Below are 17942 nucleotides of genomic sequence, written 5' to 3'. Positions count from 1 at the left end.
GTGCTCGCTTCGGCAGCACATATACTAAAATTGGAACAATCCAGAGAAGATTGGCATGGCCCCTGTGCAAGAATGACATGCAAAGTCGTGAGGCATCCCATATTTTAAAAAATATATGACAAGAAAGGACAAATAACAATCAAATAAGGGCAAAAAGTGTGAAAGGGCAAGTCACGGAAAAAGAAATAAAAATGACAAATAAGTATGAATAAAAAGATTCTCAACTTCAGTAGTGGGTTAAACAAAATGTTTTTGTCTCATTGGATCGGCAAAGATATAAAAAACTGAGCCTTCAGGACACCTGGGGGACTCAGCGATGGAGCATTAATCTACCTTCAGCCCATGGCGTGATCCTGGAGCCCCGGGATCAAGTCCCACGTTGGGCTCCCTGCATGGAGCCTGCTTCTCCCTCTGCCTGTGTCTCTGCGTCTCTTAGAAATATATATAATATATAAAGTATATATATTAAATATATTAAGTATATATATTAAATATATTTCTATAGAGAAATATATAGAGAAATATATATAAATCTTTTTTTAAAAAGGCGTTTTGGTGAAATAATCTAGCAGCACCTATCAAAATCCTAAATGGCCCTCCCTCTAACCAAGGGGCCCACTTCTAGGGCTGTATTTCTAGAAATAAAGGAATCCATAATTAAGGATAAATCTTTATTGAAGCATTTTTAGCAAAACTAGGAATGGGAAATAAATCGTTTATTTTTTCTTTACGATTTTATTTATTTATTCATGAGAGACACAGAGAGAGAGAGAGAGAGGCAGAGACACAGGCAGAGGGAAAAGCAGGCTCCATGCGGGGAGCCCGACGTGGGACTCGATCCCGGGTCTCCAGGATCAGGCCCTGGGCTGAAGGCGGCGCTAAACTGCTGAGCCACCCGGGCTGCCCTAAATTGTTTATTAATAGAGAAATAAGTAAATACATTTTAGTACAGCCACAATTTGGAATATTACATAGCCATGAGCAAGCACGAGCTGCATGTGTGCATACGCCGCACTGTCCAGGTGGCTGCACATTAGAACCACCTGCAGGAAAAAAAAAAAAAAACCACCTGCAGGTCTGGCTGTGGATTCTGCTGCCCAGGGCTCACCCACGACAATGAACTCAGATCTTTGGGGGTCGGACCCAGTAGTACTCTTAAAGCTCCCAGGCGTTTCCGACACATAGCCAAGATGGCAAACTATTAACTTCAAGGAATCTCAACCACATTTTGTTAAGTGAAAAGAGTACATTAGGAGATCTATACATAACATAGTGAGGATAGGAACCAGGAAAGGAGGGAGGGAGGGGAAAGAAGGAAAGAAGGAGCAAATGAAGGAACAAAAGGAGAGCATCAAGAGAGAGGGGTGCCCGTGTACATATGTTCAAACACACACCTACATATTCACAAAGTCTGTGTGTATGTATTTATTCCTAAAAGGATAGATAATAGGTGTGGAACAATACACACTTATTTTAACATTGGTTTACTTGTGGAAGTATAAAATTGAAAGGAATCGTAGATTTTATTATGTTTACATGATACTCTGTGATTGTTTAAGTTTGTATAATAAGCACAGGTTACTTTGTTTAAAAAAAACAAAGTGTTAAAATTTTGCATATCAGAAAAAAAGGAAAGGAAATGAAAATGCCGACTTCACGGGGTTATCCTTTTCCTTCTCCACATCTGAGACTGTGCAGCCTGCGAGGTGTCTTCTAGAGCAGGTGGTAAATAAACGGGGAGGACCTGTGTGGCCAGCTCCGGGCAGCCCCGGCCCCGCTCCGCTAGCAGGAGGGCGGGCGTCGCTCTCTCGGGGAATTCAAGGCACCGTGACCTTTGGCCTTCACCTCCCTATGTCTCAGTTTTCCCAGCTATGAAATGGGAGCTAGGCGCATCTCTTCCACGTGATTAGATGTAGTAAATACCCAGATCTCCCGTGGAAAAGACTGAGAAGCAGGGGGATGGGACGAATGTCTGGGTGTTAAGGGTCCGGTGGCACAGAAGAGCATCATTAAAAGTTGCAGCTCTATGCACATTTTACTGTAGAAGAATCTAATGAGAAGCACTGAATCTTGGGATTGGCTGAAATCCACCCCAGGGTAAGTCCCTGGATGCCCCTCGGCTGTTTCCAGGGGCAACAGATGGCAGCTGCTACCTTCCCAGCACCAAGGAATCAACACTGGGCTGCGGAAAAGAGTTTTTGCTCTGGTTCTAAAGAGAGAGGTTGGTGCAGGGCCTGGCACACGGTACCCCTTGATCCTGGGGTTGTGGGTTGGAGACCCACGTCAGGTGTGGAGATGACTTGCGGGTCCATTCCTCTCACTGAGAACTAAGGATCTCTGTGAGAAAATGTCCCAGAAACTCCCCAAGAGAGAAGAAGACCACAAAGGAGTCGATGAGAGACAGTGAGGCGTCTCTGGTCCAATCAACAATATTCAACGAGGGCGCCGGCAGGCTCTGAGCCCGGGGAACAGTGCTCCCCCAGGCCTTGCCATGGCTTCTCACGGTTCTCACGTGTAAGGTCTTCTGTCACATATCGCCCAGCGTGAAGGCCCCCCAACGCCCACACCTGAGAGGACATCCCCCCTTTACACGACACCCCAGTGAACACTTACAAACACCTGCGAACTCCTGAGCGGCCTACGTCAGTGCTAACCGTCTGCCTTTCCAAACACAAACCCCTTGAAGGCAAGGACTAGACCTGCCGTGCTTGCCACTGTGTACCCAGAGCTCGTGTTCGGGGGTGAATGAGGTCCCCAAACCCAGCTCCCACCGTGGAGCACTGGGATTCAGACCCCCACTCTCCAACACTATGAAGCCCCTCAGCAAAATGCCAGGCACGCTCTGTCCTAAAGAATCCACAAAAACAAAACCACGTGTGACTAAGACCAGTAAGCATATTAAAAATAATAATAAATAATAATGATTAACTTTCTCTAAAAAAAAAGAAAAGAAACTAAAAAAAGTATTCACCAAGTATGTTGAAAGGAGGACACTTAGCAGTCGCCTGATTTTTTAAGACTCATCATTCTAGGGGCGCCCAGGTGGCTCAGTGGTTGAGCACCTGCCTTCAGCTTGGGTCATGATCCTAGAGGCCTGGGATCTAGTCCCACATTGGCCTCCCTGCATGGAGCCTGCTTCTCCCTCTGCCTGTGTCTCTGCCTCTCTCTCTCTCTCTCTCTCTCTCTCTGCCTCTTGTAAATAAATAAATATTTTTTTTTTAAAAAAGAAAGTTTTACTCTTCATAGTACATTATGATACTATCTACCTCTTTGCCAACCGAAACAGGTGGAGAAAGAAAGCTTCTCTGAGGTTCCCAACTTTCTTTTTTTTTTTTTTTTTTTTTTTAATTTTTTTTGGTTCCCAACTTTCTTAGAGCAGGAGGGAGGGTGGGGCAGGGGGGAGGGAGAGGGAGAGAGAATCTTAAGCAGACTGCACACCCAGTGCAGAGCCTGAGGTGGGGCTTGATCTCACAACCTGAGATCAAGATGAGCTGAGATCAGATGCTCAACCAACACGGGTGCCCCGCAGGCATCCCTGCCGAGAGGTCTTTTTTTTTTTTTTTTTAAGATTTTATTTATTTATTCATGAGAGACACACAGAGAGAGAGAGAGGCAGAGACACAGGCAGAGGGAGAAGCAGGCTTCATGCAGGGAGCCCGACGTGGGACCCGATCCCCGGTCTCCAGGATCATGCCCTGGGCTGAAGGCAGGCGCTCAACCCCTGAGCCACCCAGGGATCCCCTGCCCGGAGGTTTTTAAAGGTGGGGGCTCCAGGTAGAAGCAAATGGCATCCTCCTCTCTGCTTCCTGGGAAAGCACCAGGAGCACTACCCCGTTATCACAGGGATGCAGTGCTGGTGAGTCATAGCTCAGAAGGCGGCCTGCAGCGGGACGCCCCGGGAGCGGCCCTCATGCTGCAGCTGCAGCTCTTCCACTTCTTCTCCAGAACAGCCCAAATTTAATCTGTGTGCTGGTTTTCAGAGCACAGGAGAGACAGGCTTTCTCTGTCGCTGACAAGCAAAGACTAAGTGACCATCTGCCAGTAGAAGAGACTCACCCTTTCTCGGAAAGACTGTAGCATAGTCAATGTTCATCCCACAAACACTCATGAGTGCCCAGCAGGCACAGTGCTAGAGACTCAAGCACGGGGACGAGGGGGAGTGATGCTCTTGATCCTCCCCAACCCCCAAACTCCATAATTCTGGGACTTTGTTAAGGACTAGAAAGAAGGAGCAGGTGCTGTGGCAAGATCTGAAAGGTGACAAGTAATAACCCTAGACGCTGAGGAATCTTAGAGGGCATGTGTATTAGTGGTGCGTTCGGTGAGGCGCCTTTGCAGAGAGCAGCACCTTGAAAAAGTGTGCTGCGTCCTGAGACAGAGGAGAGGTTAAGATAATTCTCATGAGTTGGAAGGACTACACGCCCATCGCACGTGTCACACATGTGCTTGATACAGGGCCTTGCCCACACCACGAACACACGTGCATACAGGTGCGTGCCCCGCGGGAGGCATGGCGGGCAACGCAGGTACAGAGGTAGAAAGACTCACCTATGTTCTCCAGTTACACAGGGGGCACTTTGCTCACCGTCCTAATGTTCTTTCTCCCACTTCTTCAGGAATCCCTTCTGAAATGAAACAGAAAGCAGAATATTTTAAAACACTGTGATTTGCACGTTGTAACTGGTTTTCTGCCAAAATAGTTTCACCCTTTTAATTTGGTATCTGGGTTTTTAAAAGTCTCTTCTTCTCTGTAAATTTTGCATTTGTCCTTTTCAATACTTCTGCCTTCTCCCAGCCAAGTAAGGTAGAACTGAGCCCGTTCGCCCTTCCCTTTTTCATCAGTAACTACCACAGTCACCATTGGAACTATATTTGAACAGGTTCCAAAATCTGTTACTCAAAAGCCATTCATTCACTCAACAAACATTTATCGTAGAAGGAAAATCCTCATTTTTAGTTAATATAAATAAATAGCATACTTTATGAGGCATAAGCAAACACTAACTTTAAGCTTAAAATTTTATATCAAGTGTTGTTTGGGTGGCTCAGCGGTTGAGCATCTGCCTTCAGCTCAGGTCATGATCCCGGAGTCCCGGGATTGAGTCCCACATCAGGCTCCCTGCATGGAGCCTGCTTCTCTCTCTCTCTCTCTCTCTCTCTCTCTCTCTCTCTCTCTCTCCATGTCTCTCGTGAATAAATAAATAAAATCTTTAAAAAAATTTTATATCAAGAAAATATAGAAGTGTCTTGGTCATGGTAATCATGTCACAACGTATACATATATCAAACCATCACATTGCCACCTGAGATGCATTCAGTCTTTTTTTAAATAGATTTTATTTATTGGAGAGAGAGAGAGAGCAAGCTCAGGCAGGTGGAGCAGCAGAGGCAGAGGAAGAAGCAGCCTTCCTACTGGAGCCCGACATGGGACTTGATCCCAGGATTTGGGGATCATGACCTAAGCCCAAGGCAGACACTTAACTGACTGAGGTACCCAGGCACCCCTACATTCAATCTTTACTCGTCTGTCAATTCTACCTCAATTAAGATAGGGTCAGGGGAAGAAAATACAAAGCTTTTTGAGAAGCTGTGCCAAGTCAAAGCCTGTTAGTCTTAGGTTCTATTGCTGTCCTGCTGAACTAGTAACCATTCCTATTTTGCAAGATAATATACCTAAAAATTTGGATTCTGGGGCACTGGCTGATTCAGTCAGAAGAGCATGTAACTCCTGATCTCAGGGTCCTGAGTTCAAGCCCCACCTTTGGTGTGGACCAAGTCAATCAGTCAATCAATCAACCGATCAATCAGTACTAACTAATCTTAAAAACATTTGGATCCTGTTCTTTTTTACCCCTTTAACCAACTGATCTATCATAACTCAGGGTACACTTATACAGGTCACTTGACTTTATTTTCATTATCTGGAAAGTAGGTAATAACCTGATCTCTTTACTTACTGTGATTGTTAATATTACGTGTCAACATGGCTAGGCCGTGGTACGTAGTTGTGTGGTCAAATACACGTCTAGATATTGTTGGGAAGATGTTTTTCAGATGTGATTAACATTTAAATCTGTAGACTTTAGGTAGATTATCTTCCGTAATATGGGTGGGCCTCTGGCAGCCTGGGTGGCTCAGTGGTTTAGCACCGCTTTCAGCCCAGGACAGGAACCCGGAGACCCGGGATCAAGTTCCAAGTCAGGCTCCCTGCATGGTAGCCTGCTTCTCCCTCTGCCTGTGTCTCTGCCTCTCTCTCTCTCTCTCTCTCTCTCTGTGTGTGTGTGTGTGTGTGTGTGTGTGTGTGTCAGGAATAAATAAATAAAATCTTTTTTAAAAAATAATAAAAATCTTTTTAAAAATATGGGCCTCATGCAATCAAGCCTTCAAAGAAAAGACTGAGGCCCCCAGCATAAAGAATTCTGCTTCCAGACTCAGGACCGCAAGACTGACTCCTGCCAGCTTCCAGCCTGCTGGCCTGCTTGGCAGACTTCAGTTTTGCCGGCCCCCCATCTCATGAGCCAATTCCTTAAAGTAAATCTCTCTCTTTCTCTCTCTCTCTTCCCCTCTTTCCCCATCTCTCATTCTTTCTTTCTCTTTCTCTCTTTCTGTATCTGCAACTTATTTTGATGATAGAAAGATAGATGAGGGATCCCTGGGTGGCTCAGTGGTTCAGCGCCTGCCTTTGGCCCAGGGCATGATCCTGGAGTCCTGGGATCGAGTCCCACGTTGGGCTCCTTGCATGGAGCCTGCTTCTCCTTCTACTTCTCCCTCTGCCTGTGTCTCTGCCTCTCTGTGTCTCTCATGAATAAATAAATAAAAAATCTTAAAAAAAAAGAAAAGAAAGATAGATGATAGATAGGCAGAAAGATAGATATCTTATTGGTTATGTTTCTCTGTAGAACCGTGACTAACACAGTTACCTCTCTTGCAATTGTCTTAAAGATGGAAATGTGATTTAGGTTTAGGAAAGATTAGGCATATAAGAAGACCATTGTTCACTTATCACTCCCAGGAGATAAACCTCTCCTGAAGATCTTATTATATTCTCTCCCTCCCTCAACATCTACCTTAAATAAGCAAAAATAGTCATTATCACCTTATAAAGGTGAGGCAGAAAGAGGACAGGAAAACTCAGTGTCATCAAACTGAATCAATCAACGAAAAAACTCTATTAAACTCTCTCTTTTAAAGGCCAAAGCAATTTTCTTCAGTGTATAATCAGTAAACATTCGTTCATAGACTCATCCTGCTTATTTAAAATAGATTTTCCACTGACATCAAACACTTACCACCTACTCCTATATCTCCTCGTGATTCAGTTGTCCCCTTATGCTCTGTTACAGAAGCTCAGGACGGAAAATCCTAGAGCACAAAATTTGACACAGGGTGAACTTCAGGCTTGAAAGCTTTGGGATCTTTATCTGTCCAACACAGAATTTTGAAGTGATCATTGGATGACTATAATTGAACTTGCCATCAAGGAATACTCATGGGTACTATTATGAGTTTTCCATTTCAATGAATTTCTTGTTATTAGTCTCATTCATGGACAATAAACCAGTAGCCTCCAAATATGGAAGAGTTCCAAGTCTTTGGCAATTAGCATGACATCAGTTTGTTTAGCCACTGTACTAACCACTTCAATGTACACCAGAGATTCAAGGTCCACTGACAAATGGAACCTCACCCATGAATCCTAAATAAATTAGTATCAATCCATGGGCTCCCAAAATACCCAATATGCAGCAGGGAACTCACTTAGTTTCCAGAAATATCTGATTCAACACTTCCTCATTTGTCTTTTTTACTGCCTGTAAAGGTCCAAAGCAAAAAATTATAATCCACTCTTTATAGATTGTCCATACAAGATAACCTCTTTATATAAGACAAACATATCAAAATGTTTAGAACCAGTTGGTTTTTCAATCTCCCAAAAAGAGTTTTGACTATCTAAAGCAAAACAATAGGGATCCCTGGGTGGCGCAGCGGTTTGGCGCCTGCCTTTGGCCCAGGGCGCGATCCTGGAGACCCGGGATCGAATCCCACATCAGGCTCCCGGTGCATGGAGCCTGCTTCTCCCTCTGCCTGTGTCTCTGCCTCTCTCTCTTTCTCTCTGTATGACTATCATAAATAAATAAAATTTAAAAAAATTTAAAAAAATAAATAAAGTAAAACAATAATTCTGCATTGTGGAATTTAGAACATGTTGAAATAAAACATATGAAATAATAACAAAAAGACTGGGAGGAAGAAAATGGAAGTTGAAAGATTCTTCTTTCATACAGGCAGTGACATAATATTATTTGATGATATCTGTATTTAAGATGTATTCTCTAAACAGTTGACTAATAGCTAAAATCAAGTGTTTGAGCTAATAAGGTAATAGTAAAGATGAAATAAAATATTTTTTAAATCTCAGGGAATCCAGATGATAAAAAAAATAGAAGAAAATGAGAATAGAAAACAAATAGAAAAATAGTTGATTTAAACCAAACCCCATCAATAATCATATTAAATGTATTTGGCCTATCTTGTATCCAGAATATATAAAGAACTCTTACAACTCAACAGTAAAAAGACAAATAGCCCAACTTAAGAATAGGCAAAGGATTTTTTTTTAAGATTTTATTTATTTTTTCATGAGAGACACAGAGACACAGGCAGAGGGAGAAGCAGGCTCCCTGCAGGGAGCCCGATGTGGGACTTGATCCCGATGTGGGACTTGATCCCGGGACTCCAGGATCATGCCCTGGGCTGAAGGCAGGCGCTAAACTGCTGAGCCACGTAGGGATCTCCTAGGCAAAGGATTTAAATTGACATATTTTTCCAAAGAGGACAGGAAAATTCATGGGCTTATCTCATGAATAAATATCTTTATTTATGATATTTAAACTCAAGTTTCTTTTCTTTCTTTTTTTTAATATTTTATTTATTCATGAGAGACACAGAGAGAGAGGCAGAGACATAGACAGAGGGATAAGCAGGCTCCTGAAAGGATTCTGTTACAGGACTCGATCCCAGGACCCCAGGATCATGAACTGAGCAGAAGGCAGATGCTCAACCACCGAGCCACCCAGGTGCCCCAAAAATAAATTTTTTAAAAAAGATTCTTTTTCCTCTCCCTCTGCCTCTCTCTTCACTCATTCTCTCTCTCTCTCTCTCTCTCTCTCTCTCAAAGAAAAAAGAAAGCATATGTCCACACTAAAATTTGTACATATTCATCACAGCATTATTCACACTATCCAAAAAGTGGAAACAACCAAAACGTCTATTTTTTTAAAATATTTTATTTATTTATTCATGAGAGACACAGAGAGAAAGAGAAAGAGAGAGAGAGAGAGAGTGCCTCTCTGTGCCTCTCAGAGACACAGGCAGAGGGAGAAACAGGCTCCCTGCAGGGAGCCCGATGCTGGACTCAGTCCCGAGATTCCAGGATCACGCCCTGGGCTGAAGGCGGCGCTAAACCACTGAGCCACCCAGGATGTCCACCAAAATGTCTATTAATTGACAAATGGTTTAACAAAATATAGTATGTCCATGAAGTGGAATATTGTTCAGTAATAAAAAGGAATGAGGAATTGATATACGATGCGTGTATCCACCTTTGCAGTGAAGGAGATGAAGAGACTGTGGAGTCTGGTGATCTTGAGGAGAAAAGGATATGAGGCAGCCAATGTCACCGGCCCTGGTAGACATTCACCCATCATCGCCAAACAGTAAACCTACAGCAGATTCCAGCCGTGACTGATGCTGCACACAGGCAGGGGTCCTCCACACAGTTACCAGATTCACTAGAACAGAGAGAATAAAAAAAAGTACAAGGGATGGGAGACTGCTCCTGAAGACCAGGTACTTCTGGTGAGACCTGAGGCCATGGGTCTCACCTTATTCCACGCGTAGACCCCACGGGCCTTGACCAGACTATTCCAACCCTCTGGTGCAGGAAGTACTGGAGGATGCTGACAACCAGGGTACAGCAGAGCAAGGTAGACCAGTGTGGCAGGCCATGGCTCAGGGTAGCAGACCATAACTCTTCAGGGGCTCTCTTCACCAAAGACGGCACAGTGTGGACAGCAATGAAGAGGAGATGAGATCCGAGGTCAGCAGCCACCTCAACGTCTGTATTACCACATCAATGACCTCCGCAGAGGCCCAGAAAACCCTACACCATAGCATGGCCAAGAGACAAAAGCCGTCCATCCACCAGCTGAAAATTCATCTGCTCTTGAGGTCGAGCAAGGTGGGGCTGAATAAAGGGCAGCTAACCTCCGCCATCATCCAGTTTAGTCATCCAACCAGAAGAAATGCATATGAAATTTCAGTAAGAAGGAATTAATAAAATATCAGAGCTGATGACCTTAAGTGCTTGCTTTTTGCCTATTGACTAGATAACTAGAACTATCTGCATTATCTGCGCAGCTTGGGGTTTTTCATATTTTTACCTAAAAACCTATCTTTTGGGTAATGACAAACAGGGGTGTGTTTGGTTTTTTTATGCCTGGTTTTTCTCAATACACCTTTACAGAGTTTTAAATTGTTTCTTACCTGGCCAAGTTGACATTTTTAGGCATCTCATTTTTAATCTGTAACAAAATTTTTTAATTTGATTTTTTTTAATTTGATTTTTTTAAGTCAACTATAATATTGTGATTTATACTAAGAAATGCGGATTTGGTCTCATCCCCTTTTCTGGCACAGAGCTCCAAAAACCCCAGGAATTTCCAGAGTGATAAGAATGATAAAGGTGTCTTTTTTTGTGTTATAAAGATGGCTTTGAAAACACCTAAGATCGACGTTATAATTAAAGGTTTGGAACATTTAGTCCCACTCCTTGATGCCCCCCGCCCCCCGCCAGAGGGGAGAGGGGTTGGAGGTTGAATTAATTGCCAATGACCAAAGATTTAATCCATCATGCGTATGTAGTGAAGCCTCCATAAAAATCCAAATGGACAAGGTTCAGAGAGCTTCTCAGTTGTTGAACCTGTAAAGATTTGGGGAGAATGGCACACTCTGAGGGAGCACGGATGCTCTGTACCCTTTCTCCACACTTTGTCTGCCCAATGAATCTCTTACATCTGGCTATTTCTGAGTTATATCCTTTTGTAATAAACCCATAAGCTAGTAAGTAGACTGATCTGATGAGTCCTGTGAGCCACTTTTCCAAATTAATTAAACCTAAGGAGGGGGTCGTGGGAACCTCTGATTGATAGCGAGTCAGAAGTACAGGTAACCACCTGGACTCAGAATTGGCATCCGAATTGTAGGGCAGTGTTGTGGGACTGAGCCTTCAACCTGTGGAATCTAAGAGTCTCCTAGCAGATCGTGTGGTAGTGTCAGGAGAGCGTTGAATTGCAGGACGTCTAGCTGCAGTCTGAGAATTGCTTGATGATGTGTCAAAAACCCACACACATCACAAGTGATATCAGAATCATTATCAACAAACTGCAAGCACTGGTCTAAAAAAGGTCTTAAATAGGGACACCTGAGTGGCTCAGTGGTTGAGTGTCTGCCTTCTGCTCAGGGCGTGATCCTGCAGACCTGGGATCGAGTCCCACGTTGGGCTCCCTGCATGGAGCCTGCTTCTCCCTCTGCCTGGGTCTCTGTGTGTCTCTCAGGAATAAATAAATAAAATCCTTTTTTAAAAAGTTTTTAAATAATGAACCTTTTTTAAAGATTCTATTTATTTATTTTAGAGAGTGCAAGCAGGGGAGAGGCAGAGGGGGAGAATCTTCAAGCAGACTCCCCGCTGAGCACAGAGCTCGACTCGGGTTAGATCCCTAGACCCATGCGATCATAACCTGAGCCCAAACCAGGAGTTGGACGCTCAACCAACTGAGCCACCCAGGTGCCCCCTAAATAATTAAATTTTTAAAAAGCTCCCTCTCTCTCTCTCTCTCTCTCTCTCCCTCCCCCTGGCCCTTTCTTTCCCCAGATTTCTCTCTACCATGTCGTAAAGACACTATGGAGGGAGCCCTGTGATGAGGTAATGCGGCCTCTTCCCAGCAGCTATATAATTGAGCTATGCTCGATGTGCATCCTCCCGCCTGGTCAACCCTTTAGATGATTACATCCTGTCTAAAACTTCGTGACAGATCCCGAGCCAACACCACCCAGCTAAGCTGCTCTCATATCCTCATCCACAGAAACTAGGAGACAATAAATATTTGTTAGCCAAATAAATGGTTCACCATCACGTTTGGAATAATTTATTACGCAATAATAGATAACTAATACAGTGGTAGATACACCATTTCTTCATTCTCCGGGCAGTACCTACTATGATGTACACTTGGGTGGTTTCCTTCCCCCTCCGTCTCACCTTCCCACTCTCCAACTGGTGTTCCCTGGGATTACGTCTCAAGTAACAACTTGTAGTCAAATGCATGCCTCAGGGAACCCCTTTTGGGTTCCATACATACACGTATGTATATCACAGAGAGAAGAAAATCTATGTATGCTCAGACTTTGAGTAAGGGAATACAGTGGAGAGAGAGTATTTTAATTCTTCCCACCTTTTTTTTTTATTCCTAAAGATTTTTAGACAGTTATAATTATTTATATATTCAATTATGTACCTTGCTCTTCTCAATTAATTACAATACCATTAGCAACTCAGACTTTTTTTTTTTTTTTTTTTTTTTTTTTGCAACTCAGACCTTTTATACTGTCTATGAATGTCCTTTATTGGCTGTGTGGAAGATGGAATTTCAAAGAATGGCTCTAAGATTCCATGCTTTAATCCCCCAAACCTTGAATATGATGAAATATCTCTCCAATTATTGTGTTGTCACACACAATCCCTGTGTCACTCTGATCTTAAAAAGGAGAGAGGTATCTGGCGAGGTCTAACCTAATCACAGGAGACCTCACAGGCACAGGCTTTGTCTGGTGGCAGAGGAAGAAGGAAGAAGGTCAAGCCAGAAGATTCCAGGGCTCAGAAAGACTTGAAGAGCTATCGCCGTGAGAAGGAACGCGGGGACGTGAAGGAGCCGAAGATGCCCTCGGTGAGCAAACAGCAAGGAAACTCAGTCCCACAGGTGCAAAGAACAGAATCCTGGCAAAAACAGAAACAAAGGGCGGATGACGCTGAGCTCCAGATGAGAATTCATCCAGCCAACTCCGTGACTTTGGTCTTGTGATCGCCTCAGCATAGGACCGGCTGAACCTGCCAAAACCTGTGACCTACACAACTATAAATACGTGGGTGCTGGGGGAATTTGTCATACAGTACAAGCTAACACAGTTTTAAAATATTCCCTCCAGACACCTGTACCCTGATGTTTAATAGCAGCAATGTCCACAATAGCCAAACTGTGGAAGGAGCCTCGGTGTCCATCGAAAGATGAATGGATAAAGAAGATGTAGTTTATGTATACAATGGAATATTCCTGAGCCATTAGAAATGACAAATACCCACCATTTGCTTCGATGTGGTTGGAACTGGAAGGTATTATGCTGAGTGAAATAAGTCAATCGGAGAAGGACAAACATTATATGGTCTCATTCATTTGGGGAATATAAAAAATAGTGAAAGGAATTAAGGGGAAAGGAGAAAAAATGAGTGGGAAATATCAGAAAGGGAGACAGAACACGAGAGACTCCTAACTCTGGGAAGCGAACTAGGGGTGGTGGAAGGGGAGGTGGGTGGAGGGTGGGGGTGACTGGGTGACGGGCACTGAGGGGGGCACTTGATGGGATGAGCACTGGGTGTTATTCTATATGTTGGCACATTGAACACCAATAAAAGATGAATTTATTTAAAAAATAAAAATAAATAAAAAATAAATAAAATATTCCCTCCAGGATCCCTGGGGGGCTCAGCCTCCCAGGCAGGTTGAGCATCTGCCTTCGGCTCAGGGCATGACCCTGGGGTCCTGGGATCAAGTCCCACCCCGGGCTCCCTGCAGGGAGCCTGCTTGTGTCTCTGCCTCTCTCTGTGTGTCTCATGAATAAACAAATAAAATCTTTTTTTAAATAATAAAATAAAATAAAATATTCCCTCCATCATTACTTACTTAAGATCATTGTGTGTATTTTGCCCTCCTGAATAATGCTGCTGTGTCCAAAGCCCCTCGACCTCATTTCTGGCCCTTCTTTATTTTTTGGATTATTTATTTATTATTTATTTATTACTTGAGAGAGAGAGAGCAGGGAGGGGGAGTCACAAGCAGACTCCACGCAAGGTACAGACCCGACAGGGAGCTCCATCCCCCAGGCCCCAGTCACAACCTGAGCCAAAATCAAGAGTCCAGTCCTTAACTGACGATGCCACTCGGGCACCCCGGGTGTGCCTTTTTTAAGTGAGAGCTCAAAAGTGGAATTATGGGGCCCCTGAGTGGCTCAGTCAGTTAAACATCTGTCTTCAGCTCAGGTCATGATCCCGGGGTCCTCGGATCAAGCTCTGCACCGGGCTCCCTGCGCAGTGGGGAGCCTGCTTCTCCTTCTCCCTCTGCTGCTCCCTCTGCTTGTGCATGTGCCCTCGCTCCCCCAACCCCGTCAAATAAATAAATAAAATCTTAAAAAAAAAAAAAAAAGATTTGAAGACTATATAGGGGAATTACAAAGCAGGAAAGGAAAATCTTAAAATCGGCCACAGATTTTCACAGTTCTTATGTGTATGTGTGCAGATGGTTACAGTTTTTTGTTTTTTGCTTTTTTTGCTTACAGTTCTTAACGCCTTGAATTGCAGCAGGTTGCTGATGCTCACCTTTCGCCCCATCTTCTATGGGCGATTACGTCCCTGCTCCCAAGTCCCAAGTCCTGCACCTCATTTCTACCCTTCCTTATTAGCTCCTAAAACATGGACATCCTTACAAAATTAATCAGAATACCTTACACTTTATTTTGAAGAATTTGGATTTGGATTTCTGAAGTTCAGGGTCTCCCTAAAAAGAACAAGTGTCAGCGCAGTGGTCTGTCCTGCCCCAAGATCCTAGCCCCCGAACAGACGGCATCTTGCAGCCGTGCACCCCGAGATCCAAACCGCTGTCGGGACTGCAGCTGTCCCCCAACCAGAGGACAGAGAAGGGCGGCCAGCCGGTCCCAGAGCCCTGCCACATGACACCGAGTGACAGTTCCAGACCAGGAGCAGAGCAGCTAACGCCCGCCCGGCCGCTTGCTGCCAGGCCCGCTCGGGTTCCCTGTTCCGAGGCTGCAGGCAGGTGCGCCCGACAGACCCTGGACTTACAGTCGGGTTCCAGGTGCTATGGTCCAGGCCAGGTGCTATGGTCCTTCTCGTCTTACAGGTGAGGACACGAAGTCGAGGTGAGAGAATGCGACTCACTCAAGGCCACCGAGCAGGACAGGCAGGCTCAAATGCAGGCCCCCGCGGGCCCGGCCGGCAAAAGCACCCGCAACAAAGGCAGCTTCCCAGCCCAGCGGCCTCCGGACGAGGGTGCAGGTGTCTCGGCCACCGCGGCTCACAGACAGGGCCTGTCGCCGGCAGCTCCGCCAGGACCAGGCCGCTGGGTGCAGCAGGGTGACCGGGCCAGGAGGAGCACCTACCTGGGCCAGCACCCAGGGCACCCGGCCAGATGGCGGCAGAGGGGCCCCACAGGTGCCAGGGGGACAGTCCCGGGCACTCGCCACCCCGCCCACAGAGCCTGCCCACGGAGCCCTCGGGAGCCCTGTCATTGCTTTTTTAAAGATCTTATTTATTCATTCATGAGAGAGAGAGAGAAGCGGAGACCCAGGCAGAGGGAGAAGCAGGCTCCACGCAGGGAACCCGACGGGGGACTCGATCCTGTGACCCCGGGGTCACGCCCTGGGCCAGAGGCAGAGGCCCGACCACTGAGCCCCCAAACTGGACACATTTAAAAGGATGTGAATTATGGCACGTGGAAAAAGAAAGAATAAAAGCAAGTGATGAGAATGTCAACCTTTCCTTACACATCCATGTATTGTTCACGTGTAATTTTTATGTAATAAAGCGAGAACTTGAAAGACATGAAAGGAAAGAAAGAACAGAGGAAGACTAGGACGAAAGGAGGGAGAGAAGGAAGGAAAAGAGGGATGGAAGGAAGAAGCTCTAGTTCAAACTATTTCCCAATCGTCACAAAAGAAAGCGATCCCTTCTGACACACAGTTTCCCCCACACCAAGGGTGGTGCCTCAGGAGCCTCCTGCTTTAATTATTCCCGTTCACTCGAGTAGCTGACACAGTACTTGATTTTAATAAAGAGAATGCCGTCATCTTGAGGCCAGAGACAGCACTGCAACTTCTCTCTCTCTCTCTCTCTCTCTCTCTCTCTCTCACACACACACACACACACACACACACTAAACATTTTCTTCTTTAATAATTTAGAATGAAAAAGAGTCTTAGAAATCGTCCAGCCTCTGTCCAGCCTCATTCTTTCACAGTGGAGGCTCCTGAAGATTATATCCCACCATCAGGCTTCATTTCTTCCCTTTTAGCCAATTCTTCACTTATATTCCACTCCAGGCTTTTATTCTTCACTTTTACTCACATGAACATTGACTTTTGTAAAATGAATACATAAATGCGCAGTTACCCGCACCAGCATGTGCCGTCTATCCCTGCACACGCATGTGAGAGTCAATCTGATATCAAATCAACTCCTGGTGGGCACCTGGGTGGTAGCCAACTCTTGGCTTTGGCACAGGTCATGACCTCAGAGTCACGAGATCAAGGCCTGTGTTCTCCTCTTCCGTCTCCCTCCCCCTATATCTCCTCCCCAATGTGCTCTTTCTCTCTCTCTCTCTCTCTCTCTCTCAAATAAGCAAATAAAAATCTTTTTTTAAAAAAATCAACTCCAGGTAACTTTCGATCTGAGGTTCCTGGTGGAAAGCATGGCTTTTCTGTCTGGCCACAGCATTCAGTAGGTGGCGATGTCTCTCGTTCACTTCAAAGCACCTGCGAGCAGCACCAGGTCTCTGCCCTGTGCTTACTTGCTCCGCCTTGTGCAAAACTTGCTCCTGTCGGGGAGCTTCTGTTCTAGGGAAGGAAGACAAATAACACACAAATAAGCAAATAAATGTAGCATGTCAGATGTGCTACTGAGAAAAATGCAACAGGAAGGGGTGGGGGGGGCCACGAGAGGGCTCGCTGCTCAGACGGTATCTCAACAGAAGCCAGAAGGGATCACAGGAGCCCCCAATGGATATTTGGGGAGCGGGGGGTCAACTGAGACTTCACGAGTCCCCAAAGAAATTGGAGTAGCCCAAACTCGACCCACAAGCTGATTCTGGCAGCTGGCTTTCCAGAGGCCTCCTAGAAGCCTTTCCTGCTCCCTCTCAATAACGCAATGAGGACTTGGGGAGGAAGGCTCTCCTTAGGGAAGCTCCCTGGGGCAGGATTCCCCTGAGGTCGAGTGCTCCCTGGATCTCCTAACAGCCTGGGTCTGGGCTTTGTTTTCTTTTTAATCAAAGCCGCAGAGGCAACCGCTGATGAAAGGCCAGGGCAAAATAGGACTCGAGGGATAGAGGTGACAGTCACCAAAGAGCCCTGGAAGACGGGTGCTCTCAGGACTCTGCACACTTACCGGCGGGCGAAACTCCTGAAAGGTTTCTAGAGCCTTCCCGGCACCGCAGAGCCTGGTACCGCAGGCTAGACTGAGCCCAGAGGCCACCTGTCGGTGCGCCCAAGGCTTCTGGGGTGGCGAGGACAGCCATCCTCCTCCACGACCCTGCAGCTCTGCCCATGTGCATCCACGTACGTGGGAAACAGTCGGAAAGCTAGCTGCGCTCAAAATAAGGCCACCGGCTAATGCTGGAACCTTAACATTTCCTGCATCTCATCCAGATGTTTATTTCATCAGTCTCTTTACCTTCGTCCCTAACTTTTTCCTAAACTGCTAGAATTGAGTTCCTTCTCGCCAAACTTACAGAGTTTCTTTTTTTTTTTTCTTTTAAAGCTTGTATTTATTTATTCATGAGAGACACAGAGAAAGAGAGAGAGGCAGAGACCCAGGCCGAGGGAGG

At 45.4% G+C, this 17942-nt stretch overlaps 1 non-coding gene across 1 annotated transcript; it reads left to right on the top strand.

Annotated features, from left to right (window-relative positions):
- On the top strand, positions 1 to 107 carry LOC112915086 (U6 spliceosomal RNA). The gene has a single exon (XR_003233985.1). It is a non-coding gene; the product is annotated as a U6 spliceosomal RNA (small nuclear RNA).
- Positions 108 to 17942: the final 17835 nt, after the last annotated feature.

This window comes from Vulpes vulpes, chromosome 10 (genome assembly GCF_048418805.1).
Source record: "Vulpes vulpes isolate BD-2025 chromosome 10, VulVul3, whole genome shotgun sequence".
NCBI lineage: Eukaryota > Metazoa > Chordata > Mammalia > Carnivora > Canidae > Vulpes > Vulpes vulpes.
Note: the sequence above shows the minus strand (reverse complement) of the source record. Positions and strands in the feature narration are given on the sequence as shown.